Here is a 26604-nt window from a genome sequence, read left to right on the forward strand (position 1 = left end):
AAAGTCTTATGAATTTACTGTTCCAGTGCTTTTTATATAGTTTGGCATAAACAAACCAGTTGATTATTTGTGAAGCCATCTTCCTGGCTCTGCACAGGACTTTAACACATGGAGTGAGAATATCATTTAGACTTAGGGATGACATAGCATAAGAAAACCCTGAAAAACACTCTTCCTTTTTTATCAAAGATGAAAAATCCAAGGTCTAGATTCGTTTAATAAATGATTTACTCAAGGACATAAAGTTTAAAATCATGAGATCCAGAACTAAAATTCTGTTTTTCTTCTGTAAGTCTGAAGTTCTTTCTATCATGCCATAAAACCAAAATAAGCTCTGTCTCTTTCTCTCTTTTTAGTTTAAAAACCTTAAAAAGGTAAGACATAAGCATCTTCTTTCTGTAAGTGTTTTCAGCATCTCAGTGGTGAAATAACTGAAAAGGTACATGCTACTCTCTAAGATGAAAGAAGAATCTAAGAAGAGACTAGGCAAAACACAAAGTCAACAACTAATAGACTAAGGGCAAACAGAAGCAGGGAGAACTCTTCTCCCATAGTAGAGAAACCAGTGCCTCAGCTTTTTTTTGTGATGAGGAGTACTGTAAAATTTCTTAGAAGTCATGCTTCTTAGCAAACACAAGGAAGTTTGTCTACTTGCTCTTACCTGTGTGTGTGCGTGTGAGGTGGGATGATTATTTAGGAGTCAGCAAGATTGGTAAATAACAGTAAGGCGGAGGGGAATTGTTGATAGTCAAGTCTCTAAGCTAGGGAAAGGGAAAGGGGGCATGAGGTAGGAAAAGAGAACAGAATGGAGATCCAGCCAGGCAGACACTACATTGGCCATTCAACCTTCTTTAAGGAGAAACCAAGAATATGTCAAAGAAGGAGCCCAGTTGGTAGGGGTAGGGGGTTTGACAACAGCAACTAGGTTAGACATCTATCAGACAGGGAGATAGGGCTTGGAGAAGGCTCCAGTTGATTGATGACTCTGATAGAAGCGGTGAACCATGTTGGATTGAGTTGATACCATTCTACGATGAAAAGGACTCACATGGACTGGAGTATGCCGGTGTCCAATGATTGTAACTAGCTGGAGGCTTCTTTTGACTCACTAGGGAAAACCTCTACCTTCTTCTGGGACTTATAAAAGACAAGTGACAAAACTTGCTGTGAAAGCAGGTAGAATTGCTGCTGTGTAATTTAATAATAGGCTCAACAATTTATATGCCCTTTCATGCAGGTACATGTTGTGTGGAATGTTTCTAAGAGATTTGAAACTGCAGGCTCCTAACTACCCAGTATTCTTCTTGGCCACTCCTTAAAGAATGCTGGGCAGAAAGGAATCTCAGAACTCATTGGCTGGTGCCTCCAAATGGGGGTAGGCAGTACCAGCTTTCAAGGAAGTGTTTGGAATTGAGTGCTGGTGTCAGGGGCAAGGGGTTGCTTTTGGTCGTTACAATAGTGAGTAACCTAGTGAATGCTACTGGCTTCTTAGGGGCTCAAGGTCAAGGAGTCTAAAATTCCTGTAATAGACAGGAATAGTGTGTCCCAGACGTCAGTGACATTCAAGAACACTAAATCACTCATTTTATAGCTGAGATCTAGAAGGGTTATGTGCTCCAGGGGCTGGTACAGAGCACAGATCAGCTCTCCTCAAATACAACCTCCTTTGTACGGGAACTCATTCTAGTGCCCCACAGTGGCCTCTTCATATTTATTGTCTTGTGTTCAGAGAATCCCAAGTCATTTTTTTTTTTCAGTTTTTTTTTTAGACAGAGTCTCACTCTGTTGCCCAGGCTGGAGTACAATGACATGATCTCAGCTCACTACAACCTCCACCTCCTGGTGGTTCAAGTGATTCTCCTGCCTCAGCCTCCCAAGTAGCTGGGATTACAGGTGTGCACCACCACATCCAGATCATTTTTGTATTTTTAGTAGAGACAGGGTTTCACCAGTTGGCCAGACTGGTCTTGAACTCCTGACCCCAGGTGATTCACCTGCTAAGGCCTCCAAAAGTGCTGAGATTACAGGCATGAGCCACCGTTCCAGGCCCTAAGTCATTTTTATATTTGCTTAAGAACAACATGTTTAGAAAGGCACACTGCTGTTGTTATAATCAATATCATTAACAAAAGATAATCTATACTTTGAAATAAAACAGTGAAACATTTAACAACCTGCAACTTTGACTGATCATATGATTGGTCTTCATTTCTCGATTATTCTGACTGGCATTACTTTAAAAGTGCCAATCTTTAAAAAGATAAATGCTCTTTATCTCTCAAAACAGTCATAAATTGTGGGAAAGGAAACAAAGACGAAAATGTTAGTTTTTTCAGAATGAGGCTTTTTGTTAAAAGTATAATAAAAATAGCAACAGAACTTCCTGATTTTCTGACTGAAGTTATTTCGTGTGCTAGTTGTTTGGTTTGGCTCCTCAAGCCCGTTTTAATTGAGATGGTGTGGGCGACTAAAAGAAATGCATTGGTAAAACCACAACTAGGTTTCATCTTGATAGGAAGGAGCAAAAACAGAAAGGAAAGAGGCCAGCCTAATTTCCAGAGACTAAGGGGTTAGAATTTCAATTAGGCATCATGGGTATGTGGGAGGAAGGCAGTTATCCTCATTCTCCTATATCTTGTGTTTCTGACTTTGAAAGATGTAGACTATCTCAGGAACTGGCAACAGTAGAATATAACTTTTTGATGGCTGCCATTATTTCCAGGCATTCGTAGCTCACACTTATTATTTCAGTACCATCCTGAATGTAGTAACATTATGCAGTGGCCCCGCAGGCTGGTGGCTAGACATCTATCTTGTTTCCTGAGGGCTGTGGCTAACCTCCAAAGTTTATTGTTTCTGTTGCTGCCTTCTTACTACTGTGCCCCTGCTACCTAGAGAGGACTCTATTTCCTTGGGGGAACTAACAAACCAAAGAAATCTGTAACCTACCTGTTCCTTTAAATTCACAGAGCTATGGAGCCAGAAGGTATCTTAGGGGTGGTGTAATTCAATCTTCACATTTTGCAAAATGAGAAGGTAGTCAAAGAAGTTATTTAAACAAGGTCTACCAAAGCTGACAGAGTTGGGCCCAGGACTGAATCTCTCGACATTAAACCCAACTACATTGCTCATTGTAATAACTGCAGGCTGATTAAGTTCTCTACAACCTATTGTGTTCAAATTGATTGTCATAGAATTAGAGGATCATTTAGAATGCAAAACTATATTTTTTCCACAGTGGGTTTTCCAAACTTTGCCATTGTTTTACTTCAAACTTTTGAGCCTCAACATTTTATATATGAAATGGCACCAACAAAATCCGTAACCCTCTTCATTTTCTTTCTCACGTCCTGGAGATTGCATGTGTACGTGTGTATGTTTTGTGAGATAAAGTGTCTTGCAGCTCTGGCTTTGAACAACAAAGTTGCTGAAGCTGTTAGAAGCTGCAAGAATACCCACTTCCTACTTTACTGGTGACATATTTTTGCAAAGCTGTTCTTCCTCAGCTTCCCCATCTCAAGCAAATTAAGATTTAGAACAATGACTTTAAGTTCCCTTTTATGCTACTTCTGCTCTTGTACAGTAAAATAGCTTTCCTGCAAACACAAAATATTTTTCACCAATGAACTGGAATTGTAAGTATTATCTGTTACCTTCATTGACCTCATGCAGCATTTCCGCCAAAGTTAATTCCTGTGAACATTGGTCCTACTGAGATATTTTGGAAGAAAGAACAAAAAGGTTCTGTGGTCAAATACGACTTGGAAATTGCTGTGAATTATACTTTTCCTTTGATATTTATAGTGTTCATTACTGTCTCAAAGACTTTATAATAAGAGAACTAATTTAACTTTGCTTAACCCAAGATTTTCTGAATGTATTTGAATGATTTTTCCTCTGCAACATTCATGTGTGAACATCCTGCAGAACGCTTAGTAGATGAGTCATGATGAGATTCCAGTAACATTTATTGAGTGTGTGCTGTATGCCCTACAGTGTTTCAAGCACCTTAGTGGGATGATGCCTCTGTCAGGCTCAAGTATCATAGAACAAATTCAGACTCTATAGTCGTCAAAATGCTCGTGGTTTAATTTTGGCTGTCCTTCCTATGAATTACATAACATTGTATAAATCACCTACTCTCTGAACTTCTGAATCCTCACTGTAATATGGGAGAATAAAGGCAGACTATGAGGTAATGGGAGGGAGACGAAAATAAAGTTACTGGTAAAATATCAAAATAAAGTGGAAAAACATGTGCAACACTGAGGTTTTTTTTAAACTGCAACAAGATTCAAAAAACTGCCTAAGTCCTTCCATTATGTTTCTGATGACAACTGAGGTGAATTTTAAAAATCTTTAAAGAAATATCACCTGGGAAATTACCATTGTATGTACTAGACAGCTTTCCCCCACATCTTTTAACACATTGCAATAGTTTTCTGATAGGTACTGGATAATTTTCTCATAATCTTAGGAAATCCTTTATGTTAGGAAACACACCGTCTTGTCAAGCATACAGAAAATTGGCTAAGTTTGAAGATCTTCTACCTAGCCCTGACTTTCCACGGGCTGGGGCACAGAAGAGTCCATATGTAGTTTCCCATGTAAACGTCGGACTGTTTGTTCCTACACTAGCTAACAAGAGTCCTTTTAAGCCCATGATAATAACAAATAATATTTTTAGAGTGCTTCCTGTGTGCTAGGCAATGCTCTGAGAGCTCTACTTATGAAAATATCCATGTAATCTCTCAAAAACCTTATACGGTAGGCAGTGCTATTGTTCTCATTTGTAGATGAGGAAACATGCAAATTGTTAGCTTGCCCAAAGTCTGGCAACTATGGAGGAACAGAGCTCGGATTCAAACCCAGACAGCCCAGTTCCAAAGCCTGCTAACACAACTGCTGTTCTCCTCTCCCCATGTGGCAGCAGAACAGCAGGATGGGTCTGGGTTCTAGTGTGGGAACAAGAAAATGGGGTGAAGTAGGAAAAAAAATTATCTTTTTAGTAACTTTTTACTTTACACTTCTCCGTTTCCCCCATGGATGCTCTGAGTTACAGAAAAGTCCACTTTGCTGCATTTCCAAGCTTTTCTTTTATTTGAGATGGAGTCTTGCTCTGTTGCCCAGGCTGGAGTGCAGTGGTGGATCTCGACTCACTGCAACCTCTGCCTCCTGGGTTCAAGTGATTCTCCTGCCTCAGCCTCCCAAGTAGCTGGGATAATTTTGTATTTGTAGCAGAGGCGAGAGTTTCACCATGTTGGCCAGGCTGGTCTCAAATTCTTGACCTCAGGTGATCCTCCCACCTCAGATTCTCAAAGTATTGAGATTACAGGCATGAGTTACCATGCCCAGCCCTGCACTTGGAGCTTTTACTTCTCTCCAGGGGCCTCCACATGCAAGTCTATTCTCCACCTACCTCCTCTCCTCAACCTGTATCCTCTTCCCTTACCTGCCTGGTTTATGACTACTCTGCTTTTGGGGCTCAGCTTAGGCATCAGTTCCAGTAGGAAGCCTTCCCTATCTAACCCTCCAGGAATACTTAAGCCTTCAGGCACCCAGTACCCCATACTCTCCTTACCTTGGCATTTAACATGTGGTAGTGTAAGTGCCCATTTATCTGACCATGACTCCTAATAGAAGGTAAAGTTCAGGAGAGCAGAGACATACCTGTCTCATCTCTATTGGGTTTCTGAGGTCTACAACAGTACTGAGCATATGGTGGGTGTTTAATAATTGCTATCGACAACTGCACCATTCCCCAATGTTTGCCAAGTCCAGAATAATATTTCTATAATTTCCTTCTTCCTAGTGTATTAATGGGAAAGTAATTTCAGACTCTAGGATGCTGTCAGAAGAAGTGAGGAGGACAGTGTTTCTACTCAAGCCTTGCCTCTTTTGTTCTTTTCCATTTTCATGTGCTCACCATTCCCCTGATGCCCCCTTTACCAGTGTTTAATTCCTATTTCATTCCTATTCCTTTTCCATTCCTCCTATCTTTATGTGTTAGGAGGAGATCCTTTGTAAAAACTTTGTGATGCGCATATGCTGTTGGGTGTTGGACAAGACCTGTCAGAGAAGTCCCTATTGAAAGGCTGACCAGACCAACCCAGGAAGACTATGTTGGTAGAACTCTTACCCCCACTTTGGTTCTCTGGCCATGTATCTTGGCTCCTTAGGGGAAGAAAACCGTTGTGATGGAAGCAGAGATGTTTTAGCAAAAGACGCTAATGCTGTTGCTGCTGCCTCCACTAAGTGGTAAAAGGTGGTCAGTATTTCCCACTAAATGCTGGTGTAGCTAAGACTGAGAGCAGTAGGGGCAGAAGGCAACTTGAGAGGATGCCATCTACTTTCTATTCCTCCAGCTTCTACCCTATTTATGTTATAATTTTGTGAATAATAAACTGTTTTATTGAAGCAGTCTTGTGACCAGGCTATATTACCATACATTTTTTATTTTTAGTAACTATTTTGTCAGTATAAGTCTAAGAGATTATATAAAAGATTACTTTTCCATATGTTTCTGGAACAGAAATTCAGGGATTTGCTCACTCAGCCAGTCACTCACTCATTCGTTCAACCAATGCTTGTCAAGCACACAGTTCAAAGGCATTTCGCTGGGCATAAAGGGAAACTTGGGGATGAGTAGAGCATGGTCCTTGCTTTTATGGAACTCACGATACGTACGGATTTAGGAACAGAAATAACTGACACCATGTAGAACAGAATATGTATGATGTTGTGGGAAATGTGAATTAAGTTTTAGAGGTGTGGGAATTGAAGTAGCAGCAGATCATTATATCAGTGCTGTCCAAAACAATGTTCTGAGAAGATGAAAATGTTCAAATGTTTGTGCTTATATAGTGTATATAGTACACTTATATACTATAGCCACTAGCCACATGTGGCTATTGAACATTTAAAATGTGGCTAGTGCAACTGAGGAGCTGAATTTTGAATTTCTATTTAATTTAATTCAAACATTCACTATGGTTAGGTGGATACTATATAGGACAGCATAGATCTGATAGATCTATAGTCTGTCAGGCAAGTAGAATTATAAAAACTCAGAGAAGCACTGGGTCCCAAGAGGTAGGCTGGAGTGTCAACAATGTAGAGAGAACTGAAGCTCCTGTGGGCTCTGGGCCTTTGCACTGCCTGCTTATTTGACATCTCAAACGTCTTAACGATTCCTCAAATTGAACATGTTCAAAATAAAAATCATGGTCCTCCCTGATTCCTGGTTACTCTCTCAAAACCTGTGACCCTCGAATTGTTCAAACTAGAATCTTAGGCGTCATCCTTGACACCCACTCATTCTCACCCACACAACCAATCCATTATTTTCTAGTCTAAGTATCTCCAAACCCAATCGCTTTTCTTTTCTCATCTCCGTGCCTACCTCCTTAGTCGAGGCTCATGGATTACTACATGATCTCCTACTTCCTTTTTTAATTTTTTTTTAAATTGTGGTAGGAAAATTTAACATCATGTCTACCCTCTTGACAAATTTTTATGTGCACAATACGTAATTGCTAACTAGAGCTGGAATGCTGTACATCACATCTCTAGAACCTATTCATCTTGTGTAACTGAAATTATGTACTGGCCTCCTCCTGCTACTAGAAGAATTCTTCCTAAACATCAAAACCTGACCAGGTCACCCTCATGTTTAGGCTCAAGTCCCAAGTCCTTAACATGACATATAAGGTGTAACAGAAAAAAAAAAAAAAGAAAACGTGACACATAAGGTTTGGTTCCTGTCTAACTAACTCCCCAATACGATTTTTTATTGCTTTTCCCCCTTTATCCTCACTGCAACCTCATTCATCTTCTTATCATTCCTCAAATAATGCTAGTGTGAACAGAGTGCAGGTGGCACATACAGATGCTTTGTGTGTGTGTGTGTGTGTGTGTGTGTGTGTGGTCAAGTATCATGTACCTCTGCTATTTGGTTATATCAAAGTTTGAGGAAGCTCCCAGAGGCCCTGTGCAGGTGCCTCAAAGCAATAAAATAACGTTTTTATTTAGATCTGAGGTCTATCTTGGTTAATATAAAATTTTAACTACATAAAAGCTTTCAAGAAGACTCAGGTCATGCATACCATTTTAACTGGGTTAGTAAGTGTGACCCATGCAGGTATGATTTGGGAAGGCAGAGCTTCCTTTAGCAGTATCATCTCCCTTGCTAGCTAGTTCATCATAGAACCAATCAGTAAAAACAAGGAGCTACTATTTAAGGTCTTTGAAAGTCAGAGTACTTGGCACATGGGTGATGTCAAATATATGTAGTAGAATAAAGTGCCCAGTGGAGGCAGAGGAGTTAGTCTCTCCTTCTGCTACTACCTTCCCTGCAACAGTTGGTCCCTCTGCCCTGTGTGGCATTTGTGCTATTGTTTCCTTTTCCATTTGTTGTTATTATTAATTTTTTCAGGTGTTTCAGAAAAAAATCATTATCCTCAAAAGTTGTTCGGGGCAGGGTTGTCTTCTTAGGAAAAAGGAAATAAGCTACAGGCAGGCCTCACTCTAAGCAAACCTAAGTTGACAAAGTTTGTCTTCAAAGGTCCGTGGGTCTCCTATAGGTGCCTTGTTCCTTTTTTTTTTTGGAGGGGGATGGAGTTTCGCTCTTGTTGCCCAGGCTGGAGTGCAAGGGCACAATCTCAGCTCATCGTAACCTCTGCCTCCCGGGTTCAAGCGATTCTCCTTTCTCAGCCTTCCGAGTAGCTGGGATTACAGGCATGTGCCACCACGCCTAGCTAATTTTATATTTTTAGTAGAGATGGGGTTTCTCCATGTTGGTCAGGCTGGTCTTGAACTCCCAACCTCAGGTGATCTGCCCGTCTCGGCTTCACACCTGGGATTACAGGTGTGAGCCACCATGCCCGGCCTTGTTTCCTTTGTTTAAGGTACGGTGAAGCTCTAATCCAGGAATGGTTGTATGCAAGTCCTCTTTAATCACAACTAAACTCAAGCATAATAGATACATTGGACCTGTTAGTATCTATCCCAAGGGTACTTGCCTCTTACAGAAGCACTGGCTACAGTGTCTCGCATAAAGGGAGAACGAATGTTGTCCCAAGAGTCTTGTATGCTTCTACACAAGTGAACTGCCAAATGCTAGCTCTAGTAGCACTTGAGACAAGCTCATCATCTACAGTGAGATGTTCTAGAATGAGTCATATCAACTGCCTGGTTTACAGAAAGTTGTTTTCCTTGATATCTTTATTATTCCATTCCTACTCTCTATGTGTCCCTAAAAAAATGAGTTCCTATAACAACTCAAAACAAGCTATTCTTGACTTTGTAAAAATCAAAAAGGTATTTGCCACTTAAAGATGGACTGATTTGAGTTAAAATGTTTCTATTGTCAGTATACATAAGAATCTCCTGGGCAAGTTATTACAAATGGAGATACATAGGCTTCAAAGCAAGATGTTCTGATTCAGGAAGGGGGCTACGGTGGTGGTGGAATAGGGGCAGGAATCTTCATTTTCAAAAAGCATCTAAGCTCCTTCTGGTATAGATGTCCACAGGCCACATTGGGAGAAACACTGCCTTGAGGAATGATGGGTAAAAGTAAATTTTATAATAGGTATCAGGTGAAATATTTTGAGATGATGAAAATTTATATCATCTACTGGCAAACCCAGTATTATATTACTATTTAGTAATTTAGAAGAAAAGGCAATTTTTGGTTTTCAGAAAGAACAGTAATTAATTTTCTAGGTTATTTTGTGACCTTATAAGAAAATGGGATTATATTATTCACAAAAACTATTAAAGCAGATTGTTGTCAAAGTTTTGAGGTAAATTATAATTCAACCAACTGATCAATGAAATCTGAAACATTTTGGAGTGCTATTGTTGAAACAGAACAATATCTTAAGACAAAGAATTAAATTATTTAACAAAAAATAAGTTTTCTTCTATGAAGAGGTAGGTATACTTATCTTAATAAAATCAATAATATTGTTTGATTCTTTATCTGATTTCAAATTACTGCAATGTGCAATTTTGAAAACAAAAGTTAAATGGGCTATTTTGGTGAGTTTGAATATGAAAATCCTAAACCATTGGGTAACACTCACAGACTACAGAAAGGTTAGTTTTCTTGCCTTTTCAAGAAAATTTGCCAAAAATTCTCACACTGAATGGCTAGTTCATTTGAAGGAACAATTAATTTCATATTTGCAGAATATGCTATTGAATATGCTACTGCTTTTGAAAACTGGACTTCAATATTCTTTGTTGGATCAAGATGCTGAAATAACTTCCATTAGTTTGTTAGTGTGACTTAAAAAAAATCTCTTCAATAAATGTATAAATCTCTTGATGATTCATCCTTTGCCCCCAAGTTCATTTTAATGTAATAGAGATCACCTGTTGGATACAGGTTTTAAAACTAGTATGCTCTCAAAAGCAAGAGATGATACACAACCTGTTCTAACTTAGTTATAAAATTTTACAGCAATTATATGTATTTTATAATAAAATATTAATTCATTAATTATATGCCATGGACATCTTTCAACATCAATATACATCCATTCTTTTCCCTAGATACAAAGTACTATAAGTGAAAACAATTTTGACCCAGCTTTAGTTAACTTTAATTTTAGCTTATATGTCATTAGCATTTATAATTTAAGTTTGGACTCTAAGTTAAAATTCTCTTCAGATTTTATAAGTCCTATGGATAGGGAAGAGTACTCATTAGACCAAGTAAACACTGCTTTCTTCTTGACCTATTTCAAGAAATGAGAAGCCCAGATAAATAATTAACTTCTTTAGGATGGTTGTCTTATTGTTACCATGTGCACACTCTTCATTGTTATCATAAATACACTGTCAATACCTGAGGATGATTGAATTTTTCACTCTTCTTTGCATTGTGTATACCTAAACCTTAGGTGGTTCTTTTAAGATAACCCATTATTTTTCTGATATTGATGCTTTGTAGCAGTTAAATGTCTTACTAATGTTTTCCCTCTTAGAGATGTGATTAAAAGTTCCCAGTCAAGATGGTAGGCTGAGCTTCATGTGGCAGCAAGCTCTGCTCACCTTAAATCTCTAGAAAGGATAGAAAAGATAATTAACTAAAAATATATGTATACATATACCACAATCACACTGGAAAACAAAAAAGTAAACCCACAGTGGGTCAGAAACCATGAGGAATCCCTAAAAGATTTGAAGAGAGATCAGATCAACCAGGTAATAAAAGCCCGAAGAGAGCACGAGAGAGAGCTATAAAAGTCGGAGCCACTCCGTGAGAGTTCCACACTCAAGATGGAGAATATTGGGAGCAGGTAGGGGCTCATGGGTGACCACTTGAGGGTATGAAGCAGGGGCAGCCAGGCACTTTTGACTTCTACACAACAGAAATACTGAGAACTACGAGTGAGCGAAGCTGAGCAGAGCCCTGCTGGCAGCCTTGTCCAGGAGGAAAGAGGAGCACCTGGATTAAAGACTGGCTGTCAAAGCGCCTGATGTCCAGGTACAATAACGCCACCCCTCTCTTCCCTCAAGCGGGCTGCACAAACAGAAATCGCAGACAATTGAATTCAATCTCCACTAAAACATACACACAAAACCAAGAATCTTCAAACATTAAAAAGGCAACACCGACACTTTGGGAGGAGAAGGTGGGCGGATCACGAGGTAGAGAGATCAAGACCATCCCGGCCAACATGGTGAAACCCCATTTCTACTAAAAATACAACAATTAGCTGGGCGTGGTGGCATGTGCCTGTAATCCCAGCTACTCACGGGGGCTGAGGCAGGAGAATCGCTTGAACCCTGGGGGCAGAGGTTGCAGTGAGCCGATATGGTGCCACTGCACTCCAGCCTGGTGACAGAATGAGACTCCATCTCAAAAAAAACAACACCGAGAAAACAGCACTCTGAAGTCAACAAAGAGTACAATTTATACCTAAGGAAACAGAGTAATACAGCAAGAGAGGCACAGGAAGAGACCGCATCTACAAGAGGATCAAGTTGATGTGATAATGAAAATCTTTTATGTTATGTTTAAGCAAAACAAAATGTGACTTAACACCTGCAACAATTGGATGCCTATTTTTTTTTTTTTTTTTTTACTAGTATTGATCCCTGAGGCAGCGGCTAATAGCTACCACCTACTATTCATCTATTTCCATTGGGTCTTTATTTGAGTTTTTTCTCCTTTTCTCCTTTAAAAATATTAATTAAATTGCTGCCAATAATTGTCTTTATGATGTACTAGGAACTGTGCTACGTGTTATTACTACATTTCCTTTTAATCCTAACAAAAATTCTATGACAGACTTATTATCCCCATTAGCAGATGAGAAAACTGAGGCTAACAGAAGCCGAGAACCCTCCTTGGGGTCCTACAGAAATTGGTACAGTTGGTCCTGGAACCCAAGTCTTTCAAATAAGAAAGCAACTGCTCTTAACTCCTGATAAAAAAAAAAAGATTGTGAAAACTCCTACATTCTTCAAAACAAAAAAGTGGTCCTGTCTTTATAATACACCTCACTTCTCATAGATTGTTAAGTGCTCATTGTGTTTTTTGCAGGGTTGCCTATCAACTTCAAAGCAAGCTTAAAAAAGCTTTCAGCTTACAAAAATACAGTGACAAGCTTGAAAAAAATGTTTTTATCAGTGCCACATTCATCCTCTTCTTTTATCATTAGGCTCACAAACACAGGAGTCTGTCTACAGCATGAAAACTTGAGAGTGTTTTTCTTCAACTTGCTGATCTTTGAAGATCCAACTATAAAGCATTATAAAAGAAAGGCACCTTGATTTCAAGGCAACTACCTAGCTTACTTTTGCATTGGTCTAATTTCTTTTAAGTACTATGTGAGCACAGGCCTATTTTGAAGATTAGGTACTTAACATACTAAAACATCACTGAAGAACAAGATGAACATTGTTACTAAATGATGAGACATCTAGATAGTGGGGTAACTAGGCCAGCACAGTTGCATTTGGGCAATGATCAGTTTGAGAGCATAAAAAGATGTAGTGCTTTTAGCTCCTCTCATCTCTGAGCCTTCCTGGTCAGTTTGGGCAGGTGGGAAGGGGTATATGGAGACCTCCTAAAGGAACAAGTGTGGTCATCTTGGGCAGGACTGTGGGCTCCATTGTCATTATGGCCTTTATGAAGATAGAGGCAGCTCTTATTTTTTTTCTTTGCCTTGCATACCACCAGTAGTGCTAAGTATTTTTTATATTTAAGGAATAGTAATTATATGTGCCACCTGAAAGCACTGTGTGGAACAAACCTCAAGCCAATGCAGGGCAGAAGGGGGAACAATGAAATGAAAATGAAAGGGAATAGAGAACAGGAAAAAGAAAGAAAGGAAAGAGAGGGAGAGGGTGGCAAGAGTCGTTGATTACAGGTGTCATGTGGGTAGAACACAACACTACTCTTCCAGGCTGATGGCCAGTTGGTGTGCACTATCTACCAATTATTGAAACAGTGAAGTTGCTGCAGCCCTCCAAAGGTCCCGACATCCCTCAGGAACCCTTGGACCTCTCTGTGATCCAGTAACTAAAGGGTTGATATCTGCCATAGCGAAGAACTTGTTCAGCTACTCCAAGCTGTCAGAGCTATGCCATGGAATATGTTAGATATTTGAATAACACCTTTGTTCTTTCCCTCACTAAGCAAATGTTCAAGAACAACCACAGACCTACCTGTTTGCTTAAATGGATTATTCATTCATTTGCATGTTTTGATGTAATCACTAACTGCTAGTATCCTGGCTCAGTGTTACAGCATTTCTTTTGTTTTAAGAAAAATATCTATGGCTTAGAAACCCTTCCTCTCCCCCTCAACCCTTGCACACCCAACACCACGGTACCACCCCCCAGCCCCGCAGCCCCACTGCCCCCACTCTAATCCTTCTCATAGACTACAGTACTTTTTTTTTTTTGAGACAGAGTTTCTCTCTTGTTGCCTAGGCTGGAGTGCAATGGTGCGATCTTGGCTCACTGCAACCTCCACCTCCGGGATTCAAGTGATTCTCCCAAGTAGTTGGGATTACAGGCACCTGCCACCACGCCCGGCTAATTTTTTGTAGTTTTAGTATAGATATAGAAGGGGTTTCACCATGTTGGCCACGCTGGTCTCAAACTCCTGACCTCAGGTAATCCACCTGTCTCAGCCTCCCAAAGTGCTGGAATTACAGGCGTGAGCCACTGCTCCCGTCCTAGTACAGTACTTTTTAATGTGATCCAGGAACAACCTACATTAGAATCATCTGGTGAAACTGGATAACTATTCTGATTCCTGAGTTCCATCCCAGACCTCTTGAACTAAAAGCTTTGGGGACATTCTTATGCAGCTTCTAGAAGTTTGAGAACCTTTGAAAGATGAATGCACAATTTTGATTTTTTTTTTTTTTTTTTTTTGCTTCTTCCGAATATATGACACATTCACTGTTTACTAGAACCGCTATCTGTCCTCATCATCTTTCTCCTCAGAAACCCATTTAGAGCTCACAATGATCAGGAAGACAAGTAAGAGATGCTGGTTGTCTGGGGTATCCTTGTAATATTGTAACTCAGGAAAGAACCTGAACGCTTTCAAACCCCCGGTCTGACAGAAGAATGCCTTTTCTGGAATTCCCTTTTTTTTTTTTTTTTTAAGGATCTTTGTTTATTAGACATTGAAAATAAACAGATGAGACAGCCTGACTCTCACATCAATTTGGAACAACTCAGTTTCTGTACTTGCACTGGAACTGACCAAATTCTCCTGAATATATTCTGTTCATCAGCAATTCATTTCTAGTAATACAATGACTATCAATAGCAACAGAAAATAAACCCACTTCCTCCCCCGGCCACCCGTTCCCATTGACTTCTTTTGGGAGGAGGACTTTGAGTAAGAAACTTCTGCTAATATTCAAAGGAAGACCACAGCTGTGTCGAAGGGTTCAGCTTGGAGATAACTGAACTATTCTGAGTAATAAAGTGGAAAGTGTGGTTCTGGTTTTTGTTTCTTTGCCTTTGGGAAGGATAGGTCAAAGAAATGAGGAAAAGAAAAAAAGAGGGTGAGCTACAGGGAGAAGTTAGGAGCCTGAGTTGCAAAATACCTGCTGTTTTTGAAGGACAGAGACTGCCAATATTTTAAATTTCCAGCTCAAGTTGCAATGTAAACCCCTCTGGCTCCTCAAACCTTCAGTGAAGCCTGTCCTGCACACACATGCCTTTGATAAGTGGTCTGCAGTGAAAACTAAGGGAAACTGCTGAGTCTTTGTTTGGGTTATTGCAGTACACCACAGGGTCGGGGGTGCAATCCCCAAACCCATCCGAGTTAGAAGAAGCAGGAGCCGGAAGCTAGAAGTGACCTTGAGAAAGCGAGCCAGTTGCTCCTTCACAGATCTGCACAGAGCATCAGATTTTTTGAATAACACACAAGATGATGTTTGGCACTAACTTTGTCCTGATTTTAAGGAGCACAGTAACACAGCTTTTATATTTCCTACATTGGCTTTTCTACTTTAACATAATGTTGACGCTTGTAATTCTCTGTGCTTTCTTAGTAGTTCAGAATTCAGCAATCTCTTTAAAGAGATTGATCCATAAAGCCCAGCATTTTCTGTAGGTTTCACTGACCAAAAAGAAGGGAGATTTGCAGTGATGGTCAAAGGAATAGAAAAGAATTAAGACTTTTGAGAAAGAACACAGTTTAGAAGATGAGAAAGAAGAAGAAAGTGGGAAAACGAGAGGGAGAAAGTTGGTTGGGGGCAGGTGATGGAATGTTCCTTGCTAGGTTTTGTAGCACAGGCTGCTCCACCCAATCCTGAGGAGCTCTGGACAACCTTAGGGTTAGCCCCCAGCTGGTAGGTACAGACCTAGTGGGAGAACTGGACACTGTATCCGGTTGCATGCCACTCAGCCCGAGAACAACTGATTTCTCCCCATGAGGACTAAGGACTCCAGGACTCAGAGAAATCAACGGCAACTCCTTCCTACAAAGAAATGAAACTCCTGCTTGTTAAATGGCTTGTATCAGGTCTAGAAAATTCTCTTTAACTTAAAGAAACAGCGATTACTGAAATGCATTTTAAAGGTTTGCCTCATTCTTCTGCATAAACCTGCTTTTTTGAAAAATGACTGAGGAGCAAATCATGCTTGTGTGTGTGTGTGTGTGTGTGTGTGTGTGTGTGATGTTGGATTTGTCACACACATACATCTCACATCTGGTTTCTAGATGAACCAAAAGTGAAAGGCTGGAGAGCTGGGAGAAGCAGAAGCCCTAGAGAAGCTGCACTCTAGATCCTCAATGACTGAGAGCGCATGAGGCAACCTCAACTTTTTAAAGGTGACAATTTGGAAAAGAAATAGGAAGTACTGTAGGATTGTAAAACAAACACTAAGAGGATTCTTTTTCCACAAATCCAGGTTTCTTTCTCCACCTAATAATTGTCGATTACCTTCTATTCCAGAATAAGACAAACGAATACTCAAACATGGTGTGGATGTCTGTCTGAGAGATTTATCTTCTTTGCCATTTTTGGGGGACAGACTTTTAATTGCCTGGTTGTAACTAATCATATCGCCACACAGGTTGCTTTTAAAAACCAGGGAAGCTGTTTTATTCTTCTGATAATTATAAGAAAAACAAGAAAAGAGAACAGAAGCATGTCTCTCTTTACTTCAATAGACCTACTACCACCCCTGGAAACACACAGGCTCTGTTGCCAGGACCAGGGCTGAAAAAACCGTTGTGGTATGCAGTCATGCAGCTGCAGAGAGATGTGGACTGTTATAATAAATACAAACAGCTGATTCTACAATGTAGGTTCTTACTTTGGAGAGAAGGAAACCTCATATGGTTTTTGGCTTTGATTTTTTTCTATAACCAGATGTCTCATCTTCGGTTACTTTTTCCTGATAATATCTATTTGTATTGAGTGTTCTAGATGCTTTTTTCTACCTTTGATATGCCAGACAGAATGAAGTATAATCCTTCCCCCTTGGTGGCAATTTAAACAAAGAGAGACATATTTCTTATCTCTTTACTAATGGTTAATATAGCAGTTAAATGTCTCCAGCTTTTTAACTCTTTTTCTCTCCCTTATTCCTCAGATGCTGGAAAAACAAATAATCTATTGCTGTACATGATTTCCTGGACTTTAAAGCCACGCCATTAACTGTCATTATTGTGCCTTGTCTGAAAGGATAGAACATTTCCAATATTTTTGTAAAAATAGGTAGCTGGATTTTTGCTCATGAGGCATAATTTTGTTCTTCCAATAGCTGCAATTATTCTTTTGTTAGATAAGTCAATTTCATTTTGTTTTGAAAACAAAAAGCATGAACAAAGACATTCTTTTAGCATAGAAACCCATCATATGAGAAATAGTTTTAATCAAGGCAAAGAAGAAGTCTTTAATGGCAAAAGTATATTCATCATCTAATCACTTATAAAAAGATTTTATTTGACTTGGCTTGGAAATTGTTTTAGCAGATTGTGTGACACAAGGCATCTCCTGCAGACTGAATCATAACACATACATTTGTCCGATATTCTTAGCTAGTTCTAAACATTTGATGCGTGTATACACAATTGAAGGTAAATCAGAAAGACCCTTTATTATTTTTAATTATTATATTCATATGTATTTGTATTTTATTAAAATTTCTTTTCATTCTCCTTTATTATAATTATTATAATAAACTATAATTTCATTTTAATGCTTTTAATATTTTAGGGGTTGTATAATTTTGATCAAATTAGGTAAATCATCTCACAATGCATCTCATACTTTATTTGAGGGTAATGTATTTTACATTTTATTTATCTCAGCAACTGTGAAAACATTTGTTTATATTACAAGTGGTCATATCTTCTTGTATGCTACGAAAGTTGATACAATGCCAGTTGAATGGACAATATTTTCTTATTTTTTGAGATGCTTAAACATATGTTAGTTTTAGCCTCTTGATCGCAGGAGGAGTTCTTATAACAAGGGCAAATCATGGCATATTGCCTTAAGTTATGCTAGGTGAGTATAACTTAAAAGCAGGGTGAGTATAACTATATTAAGGAAACTCTTCCCTGTAAACTAAATGATAAGTGTGGACTATTGTTGAGCTAAAATTAATATTAAAGGAATAGCTGGTGCCTGAGCAGAAAGAATCTTGAAGGTCAAATTGAGTGTGCAGCAGGGAACCAGGACCCTAACTATGCCAAGGAAACTTTTCAATGGCAAAGTCTCTGAAGATAAGGAATCTGCCTTTCTCACAGGCCAGCTCCAGAGGCCTTCTCCTTGTCCTGGCTCACTCTTCCATCCAGTGTTCTGTTCACCTCCTCCTCTAAGTGGATTGGCTGATTAAAGGCTTACACAATGATGGCCCTCAAGGCATCTGCAGGTTAGGAGAGGGCAGGCTCTATCACAGTCCAGGCATCCAGCCCTGGATCTTCCTCATACCCCACTGGGAATGTCTCATGTCCACAAGACTCCTCAGAGTGGGAGACTTGGGGAGGGGTTAGAGGACACCTGAGTGTCCTTGATCAGTGATCATGGTCCAGAGAGCATGGAACAAGGCTTGGGGCGGGCACTCAGTGCATGTTATTAATAGTTCTGCCATCTTGCTATCTGCCTTGTGAAGGGGTAAATCGATGATCTTTTTGGAAATGTGATCCTTAGACTATAATTTAAATATTTAGTGGTATTTAAAAATGAGGATGGGAAATCTCAGAGTGTCCCTCCTCCAATTCCCAAGTAAAAATAGTAAAAAACAAAATAAGTCAAGGCAAACATTATCTAAAACTCACTAGCAGTCACCTCACAAGAAAGGGAAGACAATATCATGCATAAACTTCAAAAAGTAGTGGCTAAGGGAAGAAACAGAAGGTTCTGATGCCACTGGAGGCACGCTAACCTTCCCACCTGTTCTCTATGTCCAGAAGCAATACTGGGGGAAAACAGTGGTTCCAGAAAAGCCTGTGCATTCTCTCTAATACACTACAGGTTGGAGAAGCAAACTCTAAGGCGAGGGAGTAGCCTGGGAAGGTCAAGGGAAATCCTTCAGCACAAAAGTCCTAAATACCACAACAGGATCACACGAGAGGCAGGAGGAGGATGAGCTGCCAGGGCTGGCCCTGCCCCGGTACAGGGCACTGAATGAGATCTCAGGGAACGGAACGGAATCTGGGTTCCCAGTAAGGACTGCCCTGGAGGCCAGCACAGCTAATATGTATGCCACAGAAGAGTGGATTCAAAGCCACACTCAGAACTCAAATCGCAGTTCTGAGGGGAAGGCAAATTTATCACACTGGATTAGAACTTGCAGATGCACTTGTCATCCTTCAGCCAGATCAAAAGAACTAGTGTGACCTCGTTCATATAGCACAGCAAATTCCTAAGAGCCTGAGAGAATACTGATAAAATGATTGACACAGGCGTATCCTGGCTAAGATTCTTAACCTTAAGGACAAAGATTTCTTTGGAAATCCAGGCAGAAAAGCAAATCATTTTCAAAGAGGGAAATTTAGGTTGTCTGCGTACTTCTCCACAGTAAATTTAAATGCCAGAATCTTGAAATAAAGACCATGTAGATTGCTTATACAAATGAAACATTAGCTGGGTGCAGTGGCTCATGCCTGTAATCTCAGCATTTTGGGAAGCTGAGGCAGGAGGATTGTTTGAGGCCAGAAGTTCTAGACCAGCTTGGACAACAAAACAAGACTCTGTCTCTACAAAAAATTTAAAAAAATATTAAAGCTGGGAGTGACAATACGTGCCTGTGGTCCCAGCTATTCGGGAGACTGAAGTGGAAGGATTGGTGCCCAGGAGTTCAAGGCTGCAGTGAGCTATGATTGTGCCACTGCAGTCCAGCCTGAGTGACAAAGAAAGACCCTGTCTCAAAAAAAAAAAGAAAGAAAGAAGAAAGAGAGAAAGAAGAAAGACAGACAGAAAGAAAAAGAAAGGAAGAAAGAAAGAGAGGGAGGAAGGAAGGAAGGAAGGAAGGAAGGAAGGAAGGAAGGAAATCTTGTATTAAAAAAGACCAGGGAATGCTTCTTGGATAGGAAACAACTGGGAGCAGTTTGTTTGCTGGCTTATCTTAGAAGGGCAGAAGAGAGAAGTTTCCAAGAGGGAAGATTAATAGGGGTAGTTCATAAAATTTGACCAGGGACAGTGTGGTTAAGGGAGGAGAGTCTTTCTGAGGCGTTTCTATTATGCTTAAACCTAGGTAAGTTGCCTGATTAACAGTAAGTGGGTTTCTCAGACATTTCAATGTGCACTAGAAGGAAGACGCCCTGGAGGCCTTCTGGACAACCTCTTTTTCAGGGATTAAGGAGGGTGGGTGAAATACATTGGGCTCAGGCTGGAGTAAAAAGAAGAGTGACACCAGCCACAAAGTGTGCACCAGGCCCTGGGACAATGAGAGTGCAGGGTGTGTTGAGGGCCCCCCAAAGCTGAACTACACTGTTGAGTAACTCCCAATTCCAGTCAATGTATGAGAGAGCTTTGCCTCCAGTGATTCAGACTACTGTAATAGTCCAGTCTATGAGCTGTTTCAGTCAAAGTATCCTGGGATCTCTTCTTTCTATATTGTGTTCTTACATTCCCAGTGCACAGTGGCATATTAATACTTGGAGAAATCTTTAAAGAAAAGCACTTACCACTGCATTTCTAAAATGTGAACATAGAATCCCTTTTTCCTGTGGTGGCTAAGAGCAACAAGTTGCAAAATACTGCCACATGCTGATATAAAACAGTTTTCAATATGTAAATATCTAATAAGGTCATGTTAAGAGAGTACATATAAAAGGAGAATGAGAGGAAAAAGAAAGGTGATGGCTTTGAGGCCTGTGAAGGAAAAACTTACCCACTCCTGGAAACAAGTTACTTGCTGGTGAAAATAGCCCAAGCACCTTTTGGTTTCAAGTTGTTGTAGGCTGGATTAGTGAAATGATACATACACAGATGAGGAGGGGACCATCAGTCTTTTGTTAATGCCCTCTGGGGCCCTGGCTTTACACCTGTTGCTGTCAAGGGGCTTAACTGATCATTCCTATAGCCCACACATGGAAAAAATCAGTCTTGGTTTCTCACCAGTATTAAGAACAAGACTAGAAAAAAGGGTTGAAGTGAATATTTCCCAGCAGGTTTTTACTAAATCCTACATGCAAACCAATAGTCAGGCCAAGGGTTCTTATGAACCCGAACTTTGGGGAAGCATTGTGTTGACACATGGGAAGAAGCCCTTTCTGTCAGAACTGGCTCAGAACCCAAAAGGAAGCAAAGGAAAGGTTAGTTCAGAGAATATTTTGATATTTTTGATTTTTTAAAAAATGGTTAATCTTTTGTAACCTTAAATTGTTCTTAGGAAAAAAAAAATTTAGCTTCATGATCAGAAAAGCAACATGTTAGAGTCAAGCTTACAGTTTAACAAAGAAAGCAGCTAAATCGATCTGCAAGATAAGCCCTCTGTTATAACAGTTGTTTTGTGTCCAAGCTCCATTCAGTTGAGTACAAGTCTATTGGCAGGGGTTATCTATTGTGTTAAAACAATTGCTAAGCTATAGAGTATTAAAACCTAATACTGAACAAAATCTGGGAGCACATAAATTCCAGTTAAATAGAATTAGTTTTTTGAAACAGGGTCTTGCTTTGTCAACCAGGCTGGAGGGCAGTGGTGCAATCTTGGCTCACTGCAACCTCTGCCTCCCGGGTTCAAGTGATTCTCCTGTCCCAGCCTCCTGAGTAGCTGGGAGGTGAGCACCACCACGCCTGGCTAATTTTTGTGTTTTTGGTAGAGATGGGATTTCGTCATGTTGGCCAGGCTGGTTTTGAACTCCTGACCTCAGGTGATCCGCCCACCTCGGCCTCCCAAAGTGCTGGGATTACAGGCATGAGCCACTGTGCCCGGCCTGGTTAAATAGAATTCTGTGAAAGAATAAACTTGAGAAGCTAACAAAAATGTATATTACTTCTGTACTCCAAATGAGAGAATGGCAAGCAGACTGGATTCTGTCTTCATGGAGCTTAGAGTGGTATTTACAAAACAGACAACAAACAAAAGGCATGTTTCAACCAAAGGCCACAGAAAGGGAGAGGAATGAGGATTTGGGGGGTTTCATTTATGCTTGATTCATTGTCTTGTGATATTCTATGTTTGAAGAGAGGCCACCCAGCACGACGAGGTGGAATGCGAGTGGGAACACAGTCTGTGCAATCAGAGAGACATGAGATTGACCCACACCTTGTTTAGTCATGTTATGCCTTTGGGCAAGTTACCCAACCTCTCTGAGCTTTGGTTTCCTCATAGAATTCCTATTCATGGCTTGAGAGGAATAAACAGCGTAATGTGTATCTGGTATATAGCAAGTCCTCAATAAATGATGAATATTTTTAACAGTTAATATATTGGGCAAAGATGATATGAGATGGAGGGTATATCTGGGGAAGAGGTTTAAGGAATTGGATGGGAACGTGGAAAGCAAGAAATGAAGTAGAAGGCTATGAAAATAGTATTAGTTTAAAAGGCATATAGAGTTATTAGATGAATCTTTGTTAATTTGAACGCTAGTATAAATAGTTTTAACAACAAAAAACAGTCTTTTTGGAGTCTCCACATTCACTTAGCAAATCATTTCATTTTGCTCCCATCATTGTCTATTAAATCTTAGTGAATAAATATTTAGTAATAGAATCTCATTTTTTCTAAAGCATAGGATCTCTCTCTTCTTTCCCATTTTCTTACAAGCAAATAAATAAGTTTTCTAATTATACCAGGCAGCAAATAATTTATCTGGAAGCCCTGTTATATGAAAATTCATGCCTAGTCAGGTGTGTTTAGGGCATTTTTTGTTGGAGTTGGCATAAAAACTCCAATCTCAAAAAATTTGAGGGTCTGTAGCAGCACACTCAGAAGCATTTTCCCTGGAAGTTGCCAATCTAAGCAGCTGTGGCCGATCATAATCCATAGCAAATCCATTGGCCACATTTATTTATTTCTTCCAGGTTGACAGGTAATGGGGAAAGCAAATGCACTCTGGAAACAATGACCTTCGAAAATTGCCTTTGATAATACCAGTGTCTTGGGATGACAGTCATCTATGCTGGCTTTGCAGCCTCTCCACCTCTGCTTGGCTGAGTCAGATGCCTTCCCTTGGCTTCAGTCAGTAGGAGATGCCAAAATCTGGGGGCACTTGTGACCTAGTGCCACCCGGGTGCCGCCTACTGCTCTCTACCAGCCTTTGCTGTGGGGAAGGAGCATCTGAGGGCAGAAGTTTCTTGGACATCCGGTGGGAAAGCTCTCTTCCAACAATCATTGTTTGACTCTGGCACCATAAATCACAACTACATTTACATATTACAAACAAGTAAGTAAAAGGCAGTTTAATGATTCCTAGAATAATATAATATAATATAAAAATGATTTATAATATAAAATCATCAAAGCATCATGGGTCTGTTAATAAAATTTTCATGCTAATAAAAGTAATAAAATTATAGATAGTGCTCACTTATTTTGATATTATTATATGTCAAATGCTGCATTAAGCACTTACAACGAATCTCATGTAGTGATTATAATGTGCTGGCAAAGTAGGTGGTATTATACTCATTTTTTCAAACGAAGAAAGACATACACCAAAAGAGGTAAAGCTAAGGTCACGCAGCTAGTAAATACATTAGTCGTGCTTAAACCCCAGGTCTACTGACTTTGAAGTCTGCATTACATGGCAAACACTCTCATGTTAGGCTCTGTCCCATTAATAACATTAGTAATGGATAACCTGGAAACTCTGCACATCGGTTTAAAATGGGTTCATTAAAGCTGCTTTATCTATTTCACGGGACATTATACGTATTAAGAGACATAAACATTTTGAAAGTCCTTTGAAAAAAGTTAAAATCATATGTATATATTTGTGATAATATGTATACATACACAGATGGTGCCCTACTTATAGACAGTTCAAATTAACAATTACTTGACTTTATGATGGTACAAAAGCAATATGCATTCAGTAGAAACCATGGTACAGTATTCAATAAATTACATGAGATAGTCAACACTTTATTATAAAATAGGCTTTGTGTGAGATAATTTTGTCCAACTGTAGGCTAATGTAAGTGTCCAGAGCACGTTTAAGGTGGGCTAGGCTAAGCTATGACATTTGGTAGTTAGGTATATTAAATGTGTTTTCAGTTTATAATATTTCTAACTTATGAATGTTTATAAGGATGTAACCCCATGATAAGTCAAGGAGTATCTGCATATATATTCAATATAAATAAATAATACACTTATGCTTTAAACACAAACATGCAAACATACATACAGGGGCACAATGGTAGGTGGAGAAAGTATTAAACTTGCAATCTGGAGACTTGGATTTTAGCCTCAGATGTGTGATTTGGATATGTCACATCTCAACACTCACTTGTGAAATGGGGATGATAATTACACTTAATAAAGAATTTTCCCATCTAAAGACTGTGTATACAATATACCACCTATTTATGTATATGTATATTATTTAATCATTTAATAATTATTTATTTTCTACTTACGTACTCCAGAATTATAAAAAATAGAATTCAGAATTTTAAAAAATTTTGCTACAACAGAAATTTAATTCTTTTCTTTATCTTGCTTACCCAGTTATATAAAATGAATACATACTTTCTAATTCTGATATATTTTAACCTTCCTAAATGAAATGGTAAATTACTTAGTATTTCTAGCATTGCTTAAGAAAAATAGCAGTGGCAGGATCAAGAGTAGGCAGACCTGACTTAAAAAATTTTGTGTTCAGAAAATTCAGAAAATAAATGCTTACTTTATGACACAAACACCAGTTTATTTTCTGCAGTGTTGTTTTTTTGGAAACAATACGAATTGTTAAATCGATTAAGCTTGTCACCCATTTACTGAAGTATTATACAGCTCTAAAGAACAATCAATTACTCTTTATTAAAATGTAGGAAGATATACAGGATTTATTTATTTAAAAAAAACAAGGATCAGAGCATTGCACATAATATTCTATTTCTTGAGTAAAAAGCCAGTGGGGGGTAGTATTTATGTTTGTATTTGCTTATGTCAACATAAAGAAACTTCAGATGGACATATAAGAAATTAAGAAGAGTGGTTTCTATGGGGCAGGGGCTGGAAAGACCCAGAAAGTGGCAGACAAGGGTTAAAGGTAGCTTCACTGTACACCATTTTATAGTTACTGCTTTTTCAGTCAGAATGTAATTTCTACTTAAAATATAAAAGAATTCAAATGCTTTTTAAAAAGGTGGATGCTTTAAAGGGCTATTAGTCAGAGTTTAAAGTTATGAATCAGATTGCTTAATCCAGATGTCATGTGAGGTCAATCTAGATTAAGAGGGATTGAGTTCTAATTTGTGGAAGAGGTGAATGAAGAAAGAACAGGATACATTTTGGAGTATAATACATCCTGAGGCACCAGATGTTAAGGGGGTTACACTGATGACAAGATTTAAAATGTGAACTGTGGCATGGGTTACCAACAGCAGGCAGGCATTCAGGAGCCAGGGAGGGTTGCAAAGGAGAGGAGAAGGAGAACAAGGATAAACTCCATCTGCTTTGCAGTTCTGCCTGGGTCCTTTGTAGCTTTACTTCACTAAAAATCAGACCTTGTCAGGCCTTCAGAGTCAGAAAGAGGACTTGGTTAGCATTTGTGGAAACTCACTGAAAAGCATGACACCAGGCAACGTGTGTTACCACCGTGCTCTGCCAACACCTGCACTGGAGCTGGAGTGAAACAAAGATGGAAGAAAGTTCCCAGGGATCTCTGCCTAACATCAGAACTCCTTCCCTGGCATGAAGTCACAGCCATAAAATGGAGGTTATAATACTTAATTTTTTATCTGAGATGAAGAAATAAGAGAAATAAGGGACCTTTTAGAAAGTCTCACAAAAATAACAGCTCTGAATTATGAACCGGTATTGAAACAAAATGACAGATGAGGAGAAGATGCAATGTGAAACAAGGATGAACCTTTCTGGAAGACAGATGGTCATGGGATCATTCCAAACTTGCTTTCTGTGTGTTTGAATTAGCAGAGGACTTGATCACTAAACTGTTTACAAACAAGGAGAATACTGATCTGAAGAAGATAACATATCGCAAGATGTTTCTACAGTGCAAAAACTAAAAACGACCTTTAGGCTTAGAACTGCTTTAACTAGACCATACTTTTGTAAGGAGAAAGATGTGACTAAGAGTAGCGTGGTCACTTGTAGGCACCTTTTTCCCCCCTCACAATAAACAACAATTGCACATCATTTACCTAAAATATTAATCATCTCAGGCATGTGTGAGCTTCTGTCATGCAGTCACTCAGTACCACATCCCAGAGAATTGCAGTGACATCTCTGGTAGAAATTTTAACTATTTACCTGAAAGGAAAGGAAAGTACTCCTTTGTCTGGCTCATTTTCCTAACTATATATTACCTTATGAATCAGAAAAGCTCTGAAAACTTTATACTGAGAAACAGAAAATAGCTAAAATGTGAATTTCATGAGTCCTGTTCCTTTCTCATTTGAATACTGGGCTCGGGAAACATGATGAATTGTGTGGATATTTGCAGTCACTTAAAGGAGGGCT

At 39.3% G+C, this 26604-nt stretch overlaps 1 protein-coding gene across 4 annotated transcripts in view; it reads right to left on the minus strand.

Moving 5' to 3' along the window:
* FYB1 (FYN binding protein 1) overlaps positions 1 to 26604 on the minus strand; it is a 170300-nt gene that overhangs the window by 69885 nt on the left and 73811 nt on the right. The gene's annotated exons all lie outside the window — the stretch shown is intronic.

This window comes from Piliocolobus tephrosceles, chromosome 4 (genome assembly GCF_002776525.5).
Source record: "Piliocolobus tephrosceles isolate RC106 chromosome 4, ASM277652v3, whole genome shotgun sequence".
Lineage (NCBI taxonomy): Eukaryota > Metazoa > Chordata > Mammalia > Primates > Cercopithecidae > Piliocolobus > Piliocolobus tephrosceles.